This window comes from Dromaius novaehollandiae, chromosome 3 (genome assembly GCF_036370855.1).
Source record: "Dromaius novaehollandiae isolate bDroNov1 chromosome 3, bDroNov1.hap1, whole genome shotgun sequence".
NCBI lineage: Eukaryota > Metazoa > Chordata > Aves > Casuariiformes > Dromaiidae > Dromaius > Dromaius novaehollandiae.
Window position 1 is genome coordinate 18,290,197 of NC_088100.1, and position 16,633 is coordinate 18,306,829.

General features: G+C 38.8%; 1 long non-coding RNA gene across 3 annotated transcripts in view; it reads left to right on the forward strand.

The window, feature by feature from the left end:
- The window catches only part of LOC135327813 (uncharacterized), a 97,365-nt gene extending 85,254 nt beyond the window's left edge, over nucleotides 1–12,111 (forward strand). For 2 of the 3 annotated variants that reach the window (XR_010388194.1, XR_010388196.1), the window contains 2 exons: nucleotides 5,593–5,744; nucleotides 11,989–12,111. This is a non-coding gene — a long non-coding RNA (uncharacterized LOC135327813). The remainder of the gene's footprint in view (nucleotides 1–5,592; nucleotides 5,745–11,988) is intronic. The other variant, XR_010388198.1, reaches the window with a different exon arrangement.
- The last annotated feature ends 4,522 nt before the right edge of the window (nucleotides 12,112–16,633 follow it).

The following is a 16,633-nucleotide window of genomic DNA, read 5'->3' on the forward strand; positions in this document are numbered from 1 at the left end:
ACTTATGCTTCTTATTGCAGTTTGCAAAAACTGAATTCTTGTTTTTTTTTACTACGAGGTATAAGGGGCTTGATTTAAAAGCAATCCATTGATTTTAAAGAATTGTAGATCAGGTTTTGAATGTGACTTTGGAGAACCTAGTAATTCATTTTACTTCCCTCCTTTGGTGGCAAACTAGCTGCCTAATGGTGGCCTCATCTAGATGTATAGAACGGATATGCATATGTACGTGTAGATGTACAGAATGGATATGTATAGAATGGAAGGTATATGCCTTTCTTGAAGGCATTACACCTCTTAGCATAAGAAAGCTGAATCCAGTTCACTGTGATTCTTCCTGAGATGTAAACAACTGTACTTCCTTCTGCTCTCTTGTGCTGAACAATTTTGTTGTGTTAACACAAGCTTCATCTGCAATGCCATGACCTGCTTCCTGTGGTTACCTTTGTATAGTCCACTGCCACTGCTCAGGGTTTTGGAAGACATTTTCATTGCTACTGTATGTCCAATATATGTCTGTGGCAAGAGAAACTGAGTTTAAGAACAAACCATAATTCTCATTTTAAATGTTAGATCAAAGGCTGCTCCTGTGAAAAACACACTGGACAGAGATTTCCTAGTTCATCTGATTAATTTAGCTTTGTATTTATAGTATTCTTTAATGGAACAACAACAACAACAACAACAACAACAACAACAACAACAACAACAACAACAACAACAACAAAATCTGCTCTTTCAATATATATGTGTCACTTCCATTAACGATAACAGAGATTATGTATGCACTGAAGATGAGAATGAAGCTCTCAGACTGTACATACTTCTGCCTGAGGCCAGGCCTTGGGGCCTAACAAATCAGCCTGGCTTTCTCATCTCTTCTGACCCCAAGGGACTCCAAGTAACTTGACTACACATAGGAGAGGGAAAAACACAAGAAAGAAAGGCACTGGATTTAGCCAGAAGAGAAGTATTCACCAGTCACTGAAATATAGGAACTGAGATTAAACTTAGTGGAGCACCTGATGACAAAGAAACACAGACTATTAATGAAATGAATAATGCTTTTCAGTTTAATGTAGAATGAATACACTGTGTAAGTAAGGCCATGACAAAAATTTGTGCATCAAGAATCATACACTCTTGGGAAATAAAGATTAATTACCTTATTGTTATTCTTTTATGAATGGGAAACTGAGGCACAGAGATATGATTTTCTTGAGGTCTCTCTCTGTTCTCTCACATACATACACACACACACACACACACACTCACACACACACTCACGCATGCAGAGCCTCTAAGGAAGACTGGAAGATTTCATAACCTTTGGCTACTCCTCCTGTGCATAAGTCCATTTTTCTACATGTGCTCTAAATTTATGAACTACACTTCCCCTTAGGTTTCCATATTGATAAAAGTGCCATCCACAGTCTTTCCTACCTTACTAGCCATGAGAAGTATTTACTATGAAGCTTCCTTTCCAACTGTAACATGTATGATGACCATGCTTGTCATTATTAAAAAGAAACAACTCCAACAATATTACAAAGTGTTACACAGAATCGCCATCTTTAATCTTGAGGACTGCTGCTAATAGTCTGCCAAGCCTGTGGTAATCATTTAACCTACCAGTTGTAAGGAGTATCTGCAGCACTTCTTTGCATCCCCACCCTCACCTCTTTGCCCACTCTTCATTGTCCTTGTCAACTCTTTTCCTCCCAGGAGGACATCTACTGAAAATTGTATCCTTATAGAACAAAGGAGTTAAAGGCTTTTGACTCCTTCTTGTAACCATTTAAAGACTAGCCTGTTTCCTTAGCAGTGAATAAAGTATTTGGTATTTGAATTTGGACATTCATGAGAAGTGTCTGAAAGAGAAATATTAGGTATTATTCACATTTTCCCCCACATTTGCCTGACAGCCAGACATTCCTGCATTCATTATCTCTTTTGCTCTGCTAAATCACAAATATAATTTGTTTTAGTCTATTGTGTTGATTAAAAAAAAAAAGAAATAAACCTTGACCTAGTTGTTTTACAGTTTGCTACAGACTCAGGTATAGGACTACAGGTATAGGATGATAACCTAATATATTAATTTTGAAGAAAACCTAAGTGTGCTTGACTTCTTAAAATGTTTAGCTGTCATATTTGGTTCCAGTTTCACATATTCCTACCTTGCTGGTTATGATGGCTAAACAGAAATGGAAGCCCTGAAGTGCTTCAGAAAAGTCTTTCATGAGTTTATCAATCATCCCAGTTTTGAGAAACGTGAAATTATGAGAATTTTTTGAAATCCATATAAAATCCAGGTGACACTATAAACACACTGGTAAGTCTGTGGTCTGATTCACTATTTCTTTATCTAAGTAGATATTCCTGATAGGCATAACTGCTATTGTGGGTCACACACTGCTTTATGACTTAGAGCAAGCTGCCCAGGAGAGTCAGGTATTTGATCTGCTCACAGTCAGGAGGCAGTAGCCGGCTGGTCAGTCAGGTGGCCAGCTAGCAATGCCAGCATCTCCTGGACAGCTAATCACCACATATGCAGCCTGGGACCAGCTGCAGCCGGTATTAGCTCTTACCTAGCCAAAACATACCCTTATGGGTCACAAGATGGATCTGGAATGAGATGAAGCATGGTAGGGGAGCTAATAAAATTATAATGTGGCCTTAGACAGGGTATATGGGATGGTGGGGATGCTGTGGATGGAGAATGAGTATCTCCAGTACTGATAAATTGAAGACTTTAATATCTTGACTACTTTTTTTTTTTTTTTTGGTATCACTGACTTAGACAAATATCAAAGAGTAGATACCATCTTCATATACTCAGTGTACATTATCTGGGTTGGAAGAGTGATGATCTAAGTCATAGGTTTTGCTTTGTTTTGCTTCACCCCCCCCCAATAAATAACTGAACATTTTAAAACAAGAGAATAACAAATGATGAACAACAAACTCTTCAGCAGTTCTGGAGAAGGTGATTCATGCAAAATTATATCAAACTGATTTGTGAACATTTTTAGGAATACCCAGCAGATACCTAAATCATGTAAATAACAAACTTGCTCCCCCAATTCCTACTGCATTGGGTAATTTTGTTTGGAAATTGGTTGTTTTTTCCGGATTTGTAATCCACTGTATCCAAAATAAAATCTGAACTTCAGTTGTAAACTTTGTGGACCTCATTGTCTTTATATCGGTGCTTCTTTGTGCCAGTTTTACAATATAAAGCAGACAAAAGTTTCAAAGGATTTAGATTATGCTGTCAGAATTGGATAAAGAAGCATGAGGGTAACTTACAAATTAGGCCCATGTTTTGGAGTCAACTTTTACCCAAAATGTAAAAAAGAAAAGGAGGAGCAGTCTTCTGTGAAGAGTGCTTTCTTTTGCCATACATAAAAGAAAACCCTAGAAACACTGGCTGTATAATAGTATAATAATTATTATATTATAATATATATTAGGTTGTATGTATTATATTGTATAATAGTATAATTTTTATACTGTAATTTGTATAATATTCCAGGTGCTGGTGAATCTATACAAAATCAGATTTTTACTACAGTAAAGCAAGTATGGCAGGAATATTTGTCTGAAATCTGGCTGAAAAGATACGTCCTGTAAAGAAAACTGTTTCACCTAGAAATTTTGAGCTACAGTAGCACACTTTTGCACTCGTAGGACATTTCAAGGAGATAGGATCTGGACCACAGCCTTCAGTGGTAATGGGCAGAGCATCTGGGAAGGGGGAAAATCAAAGAGCTTTTATAATGTGGGATCAGGAGGATTGGAACAGCTGGGGAGGGTCAGCCAGGTTATGACATTTGGGGCAACTGTTGGGTAGGGAGCTCTTCGGTTAGGAAGGATGAGAGTTATGGCAGCTGGAACTGAGTTGGCATTGAGACTTATGATCAGGAGGAATTGGGAACAGTATAGCATCTGGAAGCTGATCAGGCAAGGGGCGTATATCATCTGGGGGATCGGGAAGTACACAACAGCTGGGAAGGGTCAAGCAAATACCCAATACACATGGAACTGAACAGCAGGGCCTGGTGCCACATACAGCTTCTCACATTGCTTCTTTATGTACTGCTGCTTTCTACCTTTCTGTAAATTTCCCTTAACTCATGTACAAAATGTGTCTTTGTGCAAAAACACAGAGGTAGAAATAAAAAATGAATTTCTACTAGGAAAAAAGGTCTGGATAGCCCTTCCGGACTACAAGGTGGCTTTTTAAAGTCCATGTAATTCTAATTATTGGCTATTGAAAGATTTTCCCCTGCGAACCCTATTGTACCCTCTGCCTTTCTGGATGAAGATTTTTACGAAGCTTTCTCCAGGAGCTTAATTAGCTAGAGGAGATGCTGATTAGTGTTATACAGCACCTTCTCCACCAATATAAGCTCAACATGTGGAAACCCAACTCTTGGCAGTGTCACTCAGTGAAGCTGAGTTGACTTCACTGCAGACACCACTGGCACTGTTATTCTAGATATCTCAGGGAGGACTAGTGCCATGTATCCAGCTTGGTCGACAACAGCTCTGGCTGAACTGGTGTTTTGTCTGTTACTCAACAATTTATTTATTTGGTGCTCTCCCTGCCTCAGGCATTTCTCTTTTTTATTGTGCTATTAGTTACTTCAGGCATAATTGTACATTTTGGCAATTTTTTCCTAGTATTTCTATTTCCTATTTAAGGTTTATTGTTTCTTATCTTCTTGACCTTCACCTGTACCTTGTCTGTACTGACCACTCTGTCCATTAATAAATGAGTTCCTTGAAAGGCCTAATTCTTTACAGAAGTATGCCAATGTGGGAAATAATGTCATATCCATCAGTCAGAAGTGACAAACATGCATAGTGTGGAGGCTAACTGATGTTTTACCTCTAGAAAAACCTGGAGTACTCACTTGTGTTTTCCATAGCTGCTCATATTATTTTTTCTTCTATAGGATCTTATTGCTTTCCAGACATGCTGTGCCTTGTCTTTGCCAATTGTTGCCATCTGTCCTGATGACATAGTGATGGAGGTTGAGTGTGTTGCTGAGCTTCTTAATAATGTCACAGTGTCATTTTGTGTTATCTCTGTTGCTCTGCTGCTGTTGTCTTCCTTCATTGTTTCTCTTTCACAATGCGTATACTCAAGGCAGTCAAAAAAAATGCCCTCTGGATTTAAGTTCTTCTCTTCTTCCCACCATATCTAATATCTCATCTGTTCTCTACAGCTGCTTTCTGTGTTCTGTATTTATTCCAATCATATTCTATACAGTAGAAAGTGCTGCTTGTAGGACAGATTTTTTTAATTTCCTCTTGGCATTCAGTAACACTCTATTAAGTGGCTGTGTTTACACTGCAGTTGTCAATGATCTTTTCCGGGTCCTCTGCTCATTAAGCACTAAATTCAACTTTCCTGGCTAGCAGTGTTTTGAACGTTTCATGTGGCAATATGGAGCCGGTCCCACAGGGAATGGTTTCCTCTTACCAGACTGCTCCCTCCACGTGCTATGCTCCCTGTTGGGTTTATCTAACTATGTCATCTCTATGAAGGATACTTGAAGCAAGCTGTTGTCTCTTTCTTAGTTGCATACAGGTTGCCAGGGAGCCTGGGGGACCCACCATCTGACATTCATAGTGCTCGGCTTCTATCCGAATATGTCTGAGAATCCCACTGAAGCGTGGGATGACAAGTTCCCTCTTTCCTTTTACAGAATTGCTTCTTGTCCACAACTAAGGTAATAAAATGTTTCTGCCAACTTGTTGTTGTGCTAACGTTCAGATCAATATCAATCATTACAGAATTATTAAAAGGGGCTTAAAATAATTTTTCAGGGGCACCTTATAAGTGACTTTGTTTTACACATGGAGATCATGAAATCTGAAAATCCCTGGTGACTTAAGTCAAAAAGAAAGTACAGCAAGAGCAGCAATTACTCAGGCTTTCCTTCTCTGCCTCTGTATTATGCTTCAACTTTGATCTAGGTAGACCACATCCAGGAGTGGGAGAAAATTCATTGTATGTTCTTGTTCATTTGTTAGCTTGTCTACTAAGATGGGTGCCAATTAATGCCAGCTATAACAGTGGTTGGGAGATGTGGACCATTCACCAGGAATTTGACAGAGCCACATTTCATTTCAAAAAGGTCACTGAACAAACATCAGAATGGTAATAATTTTCAGTCTCTCCTGAACTGGGACAGATTCAAACTTGATTTGATAGACTAGACACTGCTAAGGATAGTGAAGGTAAACCCTGGGTTAAAAATTATATCAGAGAGGTAACATGGAAACAAATATGGGGACAGAGAAACCTTAACATAAAATCTTTAATTATCTTTATGAAAAAAAGAAAAGTTTGACAAACAAAGAGCCTAACAAAGAAGGTTTGGGTTTATAGTCATTGTTGATGCATGGTGGAAGGGCAAAAACCAATACGCTATGGTAATTCCTGGTATCCCAGAGGCAGAACTGAGGTCATGTAAATAGCAGAGTCCCATCATAAAAAAGTACCATGTTTTAGAACTGGTATGAAAAAAAACCAAATCTCAAATACAATGTTGAAGGTTGTAATGTATTGATAGGTTTATACTACCAAGTCTTATGCTTCCTCCCCTCACTGCATTTGACTCTTGTTTCTTCTCATGTGACAGGTTGATTGTTGTCTTTTGTTCTCTGCCGGGTTCTCCCCATCTATTTCAGCTTAATTTTGCCAGCTTGTTCTTCCTTCCTTCATTCCTTCATTGTCTTCTACTCTACACCCTCACTGACATTGACTTTCATACTGACACACTTTCGTGACCCTTCTAATGCCTTAGCTACCTATTTCTTGCTTCAGCTCCTCATTCAACCCTCACCTTTGGTATAACTCTCCAGCTTGCCACAGGAGTCACATGATTTGGTCTTCAAGGGTTATTTTCTTTATGCCTCTGATCACAGGCAAGAGGCTGTTAGAGAATCCCCCTGCACTGACTACCTCCTGGTCTTACCTCAGCATGATTCTTCACCCTTTCCACCCATGTAACATCATTTATGGTGGCATTAGTATTGATGTCTTCTCTTCGGCTTTCAAAAAAACCTAAGTGCAGATCAGTTAGTGTGCTATAGGTAAAGTAAGTTAGCAAGCATGAATTATGAACTGCTCAAGAAATAGCAGCTGTTGAGCTTGTGTGCACAGCGAGGTTTGTCTGCTGCTGATCAATAAAAATCGGAGTCAGTAGCCATGCTACCAGACAGACCATCTGTGGCTAGTGTGCCAGAAGCTTGCTGACCGGGATAGACACTGCTGGCTTGAAGGAGGATGGGGACAGTTTATATCGGTGTAATCCCAAAATGAGGGATATGAGTGAATGTTTAAATGCCTGTGATTACTAGCTGGCAAACTGTGGGCAAAGTTACTGCCTGGCCCAGGTCTCAGGGAGGAAGGTCCTGGAAGTCTGACAATAGAATATTGGGACTAATTTTGTTATGCCATGCTTCATGTTTATATGATAAAGTAACATGGATAACAAAACGAGGATTATTGCTAAGGAAATTTGGTAGAAGGGGACCAAATAGGAGGAGAGGGACAGAACTTTTGTCTTCTCTTGTTTAAAAAAACTAAAAATAGTGCTGGTTCTACTTTCCCTCTGAGAGCAGGGAATTTGAGATACAGGTGAAAGATTCTCTTTGGGTTTTTCAAAATACTGCTGGGAGAATGGAAACTGGGTCACAATGAAAAGTTGCTCAGTATCAGTCTTCCCCAAGAAGAAGGAAAACTGAAGCTGGTAGAGGACTGTCAGTCTGATGGTACTGAGCAGAAGGAAGAGAAATTTCCAGTTGGGCATGAAACAGCTGCTGGAGAAGTCTAGGCAGAAAGGATGAAGGGAGGTTCCCATTAGGTTATGATTTTAGGAGGTCATTGGATTAATATGCCAACACAGTAATGAAACTGAGACAGCAGGGTCATGCATCAGATCTCCTCAGGAGCCATGGAGATCACTATAAGTCAGAAAAGATTTCATCTTGTTCCAAGACAACACTTACTCATGTCACAAAGATGCAGGGCTGTATGAAATCAAACTCTGATGGTGCCCGGGCTTCTCACAGCTGTAACAATGAGAAGAGTTGGAGTGACTTGTGTCCTGGTAGTTAGGGGGAAGATTCATGAATTTTGGTGTCTTCACTGACTCTCTTTCTGGAATAACAAAGGAAAAAAATTAGATTCAACAACAATAACCAAGTGACAGTGTTTGTAAAGATTCATCTGGTCTTTCATCTGTTTACTGAATGAAGTATGACATTTCAAATTGTATGAAGCAGCATTAGGTCTTCTATGTAGCAATATTGTGTGAGAACTTTTTTTTTGAGAAGGGAGATAGGGTTACTTCACTCTTTACCCTTCTTTGCCTTTGGGTTTCCTAACTATACTTATCTACACTGTCACATTGCCAAAACTCAGTGCTAGGTTACCTGCAAGATATAAGTCCTCTATATTCCTCTGGTAATGGTGTTGAAAAATTATATGAGACTGTGTCTGGTAAAAATCTGATGAAATTAAAAATATGCTGTCTGCTGTCATCTTCTCAGCTAAACAAATCTACTTGTCCAACTCATTGAATCTCTAGTGTGCAGGCCTGACAACCTTTTGGCCCTGCTAACTCTAGTCTGCAGACCATGTTCTACTGCAGTCTCCAGTTCTTTCTCCACAAAGTATCTGTCATATTTTTTTCCAGTGGAAGATTGATAAAATAAAATGCTACCCCCCACATCCCTTTGACTTTCTTCCCTTGAAATTCTCGGCTTTTTCTCCTTGTCAGAGAAGCAGCAGTTCCTCGCCTTCAAAATTCCATTTGCCCAGTGAAAAGCTCCATTCCCTATCCTTGCTTCTGTCAAGCCTGTTTGCCCTTGACTCTGCTTGAGAACCTTGTGTTAACATCTCCTATTTAAAACAATTCACCCATGATCCCATTTCGCTTTCTAGTGATTACCCCACTTTCAATTTTACCCCTGCATATGCTGTGTCCAGTTACTCAGTTTCTCCTCCCAAAACCGAGCATAGCTGACTTCATTTTTGTTTCTGTCCCTTTAATTCAGCTGAAGTTACTCTTGCCAAAATCTTAAATGCCCTCTTCTCAGCCAAATCTCATGCTCATTATCCTGTTCTCATTCTCTCAATCCTGACAGCTGTCTTTGACATAATCAACTATGCTCTTCTTAAAATCCCGTCATCCCCTGGCTTCTGAGGTGTCAACATCTGTTGATTTTTCCTTTGACATTTCCGATAATTCTGAGTCTTTCCTTTCATAGTTCCTTCTCACTGATCGATAGTTCCTTCTCCTTAATAACTCAGTCCTTTTTTTGCTATTCTCCTTTCTTGCTATATTGCACCTGTGAGTAATATATGCAAAACCAATTCAACTTCTGTTTCTTTGCAGATGACTGAAAGATAGAGCTCTGCTTCAGATTTCTCTCCTTTTGTACCAACATAAATCCCAGCTATTAGAACTTGTCTTTGTGAATGTCTACAAGTCATTTTAAAGGCCAGCCTGAGTAAAACCAAATTCTAACTCTTTAACTATCCACATCATTTTTTTCTCAGTCGCTATGGACATTGTCCTTCACTGATATAATTCAGAATTGTCTCTCACTTAGACACATTCTTCTGTCTAGGCTATGGCTAGATCTTGCAGATACTTTTCTGGCACATCTTTAAGATATGTTCTTTCCTGTTGTTCCATACTGCTAAAATTATCATCTAGACTCTTTTCTTTACATCTCAATGCTCAATTAAATGTCATGTCTTTCTCTCTTCCCTTCACAGATACAATTTTGGCCCTCTAATATCTATCCTCCCTTTGCTGCTGTAAAAGACATTTTCATAGATTGTTGGTTTGACTATGTCAAGCTCACTGTGTATCCATTCAGTGGTTGCCCTTTTTTTCTGTTGAATCAGTCACTGTCTGGATCTTCAAAACCCTTCTCAGCTTTTCCCTACTCTATTGAGTGGTGAGATGTTGATTCCTGACCTCAGTTAGCTTGATGTTAATTCCTGTTATGCTACTGTTTGATTTTTTTTTTCATGTTTTCTCCTAAGGACTTTGTACACAGAAGAAACAGTGCTATTTCCTTAGCCTCCTCCAAAATTTCTCTTTAAAACGTTCCTCTTCCAAGAAACCTACAAGAAACATAGGAATAATTTGGCAGCTTGTGTGGGATACACCTCATCCAATGTTAGTGATTCTGATATAGAAGCTACATCTGAGGTAGTTGTCCTGACTCCCTTTATAGCCAAGACAGCCAGGTGGAGTCTCATCCTGGAGTTGACATGAATTTCTCTATATTGACAGTAAAGAGAAGCTAGATACTGTACTGATGTGACAGATATATAAAACCCAGTGAATATACATAGGATTAGCTTCTTATGCTAATTGATTTTTATCTCATTATTTTCTGATATTGTTATTCAGCGGATAGCATTTTTTTTCCCTGTGGATTGTCAGTTCTAGAGTAGGAACCTTCTATTTTTCAATCCTTGTTTAACACATAATCCACCATGACTTACTTTCATAGGTTCCACAATAATATATACGATAAATAATAACCATATTAATGATCCTATTGAGCTCAAAACAGAGAGCTCATATAGGCAACTTGACATATTCATCCTTCTTATGAAGCACTTGTAGAAATACTCAGTAATTTCATTTGCTCATATATATGCTGGACAAATGTTTTCACGGAATAAATATTAACAAAGCATTTTGTTGTTACTTTAAAGCATTTCTTTTGTGTTGGGTAATATGGTAGTAAAATGCTTCTGTTGATTTGATTCTAACAAATAAGCAAGTTAAGTCAAGAGGCAAATTAGGTGGGAAAGCCACAGGATTACCGAAACCACAATCTAGTTAAGCTCATCAGCCGAAGAAACCCTATAGTCAGAAACAAATAATTTACTGTATTTGAATGCAGAGCACAGTCTACTTAAGTATATTTCACTAGAGTCACAGAAAAGTCCTTAGAAGAATAATAATAATACAAAAAAAAAAAAACCCAAAAAAACACAAAAAAACAAAGCCAGAGGGAGAAAAACCAAGAAAGGAAATAAAAATAATAAACAGTAAAAGAAAGGAAAACAATTAATCTTAAACACACAAGAAGAAAGAAATATTATTTCCACTGAACTAGCCTGACAATTTGTTCAGTCTGATATAGCAGTTACTGTGCTAATTTAAATGCATTAACCAAATGCCCCAAGTGGCTGATGCAATGCTGTAGTTAATTCTACATAGTGTGAGGTCTTCTCACTTGCACCAACATATTACATTTGCACAAGTCATATTTTATGTCATTCTATATTGGAACCACAGGAGTGGTTTTTATCAAACTGGAAATGGAAATGTGAGCAAAACACATCTATTTTACCAGCTAGCAGAGTATATGTTCCCAGAAACATAGCATCCATCTGTCCTTCTTGTACTCTTACTGTATCTGATATCAACTTGGGTAGATAAATAGTTATCTTGAAGTGTTTTTTCATAGTCTTAGATGTGTAAATTTTTAATTAGCTCTAATAATTGCCTTTTCTTGATTGTTTCTATGAACCATGATGTATAGCATATAGTCTTTATAAATCACATCTAAAGTGAAAATTTCAAAATCTGCCAATTATAATGGGTTACATTTATTACAAGCTGAACTGCAATTTTCTTTCTACAGGCAGAAGTGCACCTTGGATAAAAAGCTAGTTACACAGCAACTGCCACATCTAATGTCAAAAGATAAGAAATACTAGGGCTGCAGACCTTTCATAATGATTTGTCTTAGTACAATCTGTAACAGCATGGTTAGCATCACAAATCATACTAACATGGGTATGATCTCTTCAGGGAAAAAAATGGGTGTGTTCCCAAGAAAAATACTTCTGTCTTTTTGCTTTGGCCTTTAACCTTCTCCTTTCCAGCAGTGTTCAACTGAATACTCATCCTTCCTCCTCTGCTCCAGGCACATGGACTGCTGAGAGACTGCTGAAGAATCACACCTTCGCAGCACAGAGAGGCACAAGAATGTGTTGCAGGGACACCATGGGTACGGAGAATTGTTTTTTAAGGTGAAGTTGCTGAGGAAAAGAAGGTTAGTGAAAATATAGCGTTATGATGAACCATGTTTTAGTTGGATTCCAAATGCTTCATGGCTTTCCTTGGAGCAACGCGTGTTCATTGAAAGGGACAGGAATCTTTAGACCTATGCTACATCCTGTAGACACTTACATAGGTGTACACAGAGAACTAAAATTTTTTCAGTTCCTGTGAACTGTGATAAAATGCTGTGAAAGTTGATGCTGAAAATGCAGTGGTGAATGGAATGGGAATAAGTGGGAACCAGCGCTCAGAAGACCTTTGCATTGGACCCAGTGCACCTAATCTGTGTACCTAAAATGTAGGCAGTCTCCCAATAGCAAGTGCCTCTGTGCCCTACCTGGTCAACAAAGGAAGAAATAGATCTTGTCCATTTATGTGCCCACTGTTTAGTGGCTTTCAAGGGATATTACATCTCTTCATTGGCTACAGGGGGAACTGAGGCTCTCACTTCACAACATATCTAAAATAGTGGTAAAAATTAGGCACCTTGTACTGCTTTCACCTACCAGATAGCCTGGTTACAGCAGTCAATGTCAAATCCTAAATCTGCCTATGTCGGCGGTGAAAATATGTTTGTGGTGATATTTCAGTGTTTCTTTATACTGTAATAACTACATGCATCATAAAAAGGGACATACCAGACACAACTTCCATGGCTCAGGCAGAGTGTCAATTGATGCCTTACTGATCTTTTTGGAGTCAAGTCTAAGGGCAATCATGCTAACTTTTTGTCTTTCAGATGCCTTTGATATCTTGCCTCTCTTTAATCCCTGTAACTTCAAAATTTATAGCTGCCTCTAGTCTCATTCTATTAGTTGTCACTTTATACCAGGGAAAAAATGGGCGGTTATACTGGTGCCATGTGTGCAACTCAAGTTTCTCATGGTGCCAGAGCAGGAATTTGGTTTGATGAATTGTGGTTGCAGGGCTATGACAACTCTGCTTACAGGAGGAAAGAGTAATACATATGGATATTACTCTCTGCATGACTATGACTCTCCAGTCAGCACATGAAAATGAAGGTCCTGTATAGGCTTATGCGAATTAGTTTGCTCTCCACCCTGAAAAAAATCATTTTCCAAGCCTCAGTTAAATGAAATAAAAGCAATGTAGTCTTGAAGAAAGCCCTGAGCCAGTCCTTAAGGATTTAAACATTGCTTATGTTTTCTGAGAGCTCAGATTGTTAGCAGATACTATTATGTAATAATCGATGGTTCCTTCTCTACAAGAGAATGGAAAAGGATGGATTGCCAAAAAGGAAAAAAAAACAAAAACAAAAAACAGAAAGAAGCCAGTGTCTGAGCTTTTGTGGTAAATATGTTTATTAGCGTAAGAGCCGCTCTGCTGGTTCCAGCAGGTCTCAGGAAATGATTTAGGTTTTCTTCTTTATTTGATGAACATTAGACAATTATGTTAACAAAACAGTGTGCCTAATCGTGTACCACACCCTACTGGACTCAGTGTTTCTTGTACGTAACAAGAAAAGTTCAGTCTGTAAAGCCGTGCAGGAACACAGTTTTTGCCTGTGTTCTTCTGGAAATGATAGTTTTTGCAATTGCAAGTTTCAAACCGAAAGCTCTTCTGGAGATTTAACACAGATGAGGAAACTGATATTGTGCGTTCGCTAATGACACATATGCACACAGCTTGACCAAAATACAGGTTGCAAAAACAGATGTTTAAGTCTGTTAGTGGGTTGTATGCAACGGCATACTGGGTGTGATCTGGGTTTACATGTGTTTTTAATATATGAGTCTGTACAAACTGATTCCAATGAATGCACATCATGTGGAAGATAATGCTTTAGTGCTTTAGTTGAAGAAATGTGGTTTTTTTAGTTAAAAAGAATAAAATATTGCTCTTCATCAGACTCTACTTTGTTTATTTGACATCTATTTCAGTTGGTTTAATGAGAAAAGAGAGACGGGTCAATTGTCCTTCATATACTGAAGATTCTTTTACAGATTCAATTTTTTATTAGCTGGAAACATAAGTTACTTTTATCACCAAAATTTTTATGTGGCTGAACAAACCTGCCTTTATAAAATGGACATAACCTTTTAGGGCTTTTAATGATAATTGTCTGTAAATTAGCCCATTCTTTTTAAAACGACCCTGAACATGTGATGAATTTTCTTTTTTCCAAAAAAGAAAATTCCATTTCTGCTTAGTGTGATTCTGAATGTTAAGTAATTCAGATCAGTTATTCACTGCTAACTGTAAGCTTGTGGGACAGGAAACAATCTGTGTTTTTTATAGTGCCTATGTATGTGAATGAATCCTCTAGGCATAACTGCAATACCAGTAATAATATAAGGAAGTGATAACACTGTGAGCCACCCCCATGTCATCGAAACGTGTTGAAGGCATCTTGAAGCTGTAAGCAGAAGGCAGGTTCTGCACTGGACATAGTATTGCTGTAGAAAAAGGCAGTCGGGAGACTTAGCTTGACAGATGATCCCGCTTTGGAATAGGTCCTTTTGCTGCTCTGATTTTTTTCTTCTCTTTTCTCTGTCTGTTTAGTTCTTTATGTGTGGTTGTTTGCAGGGGGCCTAGTACAATGGTGTTCAATTTTTGTTGAAGTTCCTTGGTCATAATAAAGTAATAATTACCAAAGGGAGGAGAAGGATTGTGTGTGACATACAAGTAAAACACTGTGATCTTCCTTGTGCAAATGGAATATGTTTTCCTTTGTAGAAAGATGACTACTCATATGGACTTGCAATTGCCATGTAATGAAGTTGTGCCTGAAGACATGTCACGTGAACACATTTGAGCAGTACAAAAGAAAAGTTAATAGGAAAATGAGAGAAAGAAAGATATTACCTGGAAGGATTTCAGCTGTTTTGTAGAAAGGTCCAGTGAACAAATGCTCACCTAAATGAGACAAATCTATCAGTATGACTGAAAACAGAATTACCAAAGAATATAGCTGTTACAGTCTGTAGGACTTTAGAAATGGAGACTATAAAGGTTTCTTATTGTACCCTACATTTATAGGAGATGTCAGTTAATCGAAAACTAATACACATGCTAAATGACAAACTTAATTTTTGTCTTAATTTGCAGGAAAAATAGAAAAGGTTGTTTGGGAAAAATTTATATATATATATATATGTATATATATATATGCTATGGTGCCTATAATCAGCCATGCATCCTTTTGGCAGTCACAATGAAAAAAACTTGGAGGCTGTTGCAAACTCTCAGGGACCTAAAAATATACTGAGTAAAATACAGAAACATCTAAAGAGTTTGTCTTGAACCATGTGCATTATTTGTATCATAGCTTCCAATATCTCCAAATTAGGATCATGCCCCAGTTATGCTAGATACTGTACAAAAAACCGCAGGAGAACAAGTCCTTTACAAAAAGTAGCTCAGTGATAAGAGTTTTATAACCCTTCCACACCATTCCCCACCGTCCTATCAACTGTAGCTTCCAGGAGGAGCCATTTTACTTAAGCTGTGCTTGATGTTAAGTGCCCGATATTGTGGAACAAAGTTGGATATTGCCAGTTTTGCTGTGTCTCTACTAGGAAACTAAGCAGGGCCAGGGCTGATGTTCATACTGCTAAACTGTGCAGCCTCGGTCAGATTGCCTACTGACAATGATCCCTGGCCCACGCTGTGCCCCAAACCACAGCTGGGAATTGCCTAATGGGGGGGTGACAATTAGGCATGGGCCAAAATTGTTCCAGGGATGTGGCAGCACTTTGAAAATACGGATAACTGTTTGTGTCTGTGGTTCTGTTTAATTTACTGTTGTGGATGTGGCAAAGTGTTGGAGGCATCGCCCTACTCTGAGCCCGCTCCTGCACCACATGGGTGGCAGCATGAACCATGCTGTGTGGTGTTTGCAGCCTTGGGCCTTACCTCCTCCCCCATCCTCCCTTCAGGAAGTCTGCTTGTGATAGAAAAATATCGATGATAGATTCAGGAAGGAGTTATGTCTCTGCTAGTGAAACCCTGGGTATGAACCTAGGAGCTCAGAATTGCCAAAGAAGAATATGTAGACAAGTGGACACAAGGGTTTAGTGGCTTGACATTACCTGTACGTCATGGATGTTGAATTATGCTTGTATTGTGCTTACCAAGAATGCTCCCAAGGGTGGAGTCATGCTCCCTCTGCACTGTGCTTTCGTACCAGAGGAGACCTGTGCACAGGCCATATTCCCCTGCTACCCCCACTTGAGGCTCTAGGGAGAGGAAATTTGATAGAAAGAAGTCATGTTGACCTCTAACTAGGTTTCATGATCAAAACAATCAGGATGCGAAAGCTGCAGGGCACATTGTGGGGTCCCCATAGTAAGGTCTTGGCCCTACAAGCATGGCATCCAGAGATAATTATCCTCCAGTTACAGTTAGCCAGTGGTAATGTGTTAATGTGACATCATTAATGAGATGTCTCAAATTAAAGGTTGAGAGGAAGTGGATGTTGTCAGTGAACCAAGTTTTCAGCCCTCAGATTACAGTATTTCTAAATGTTTCTGAACATTGCTAGAGGC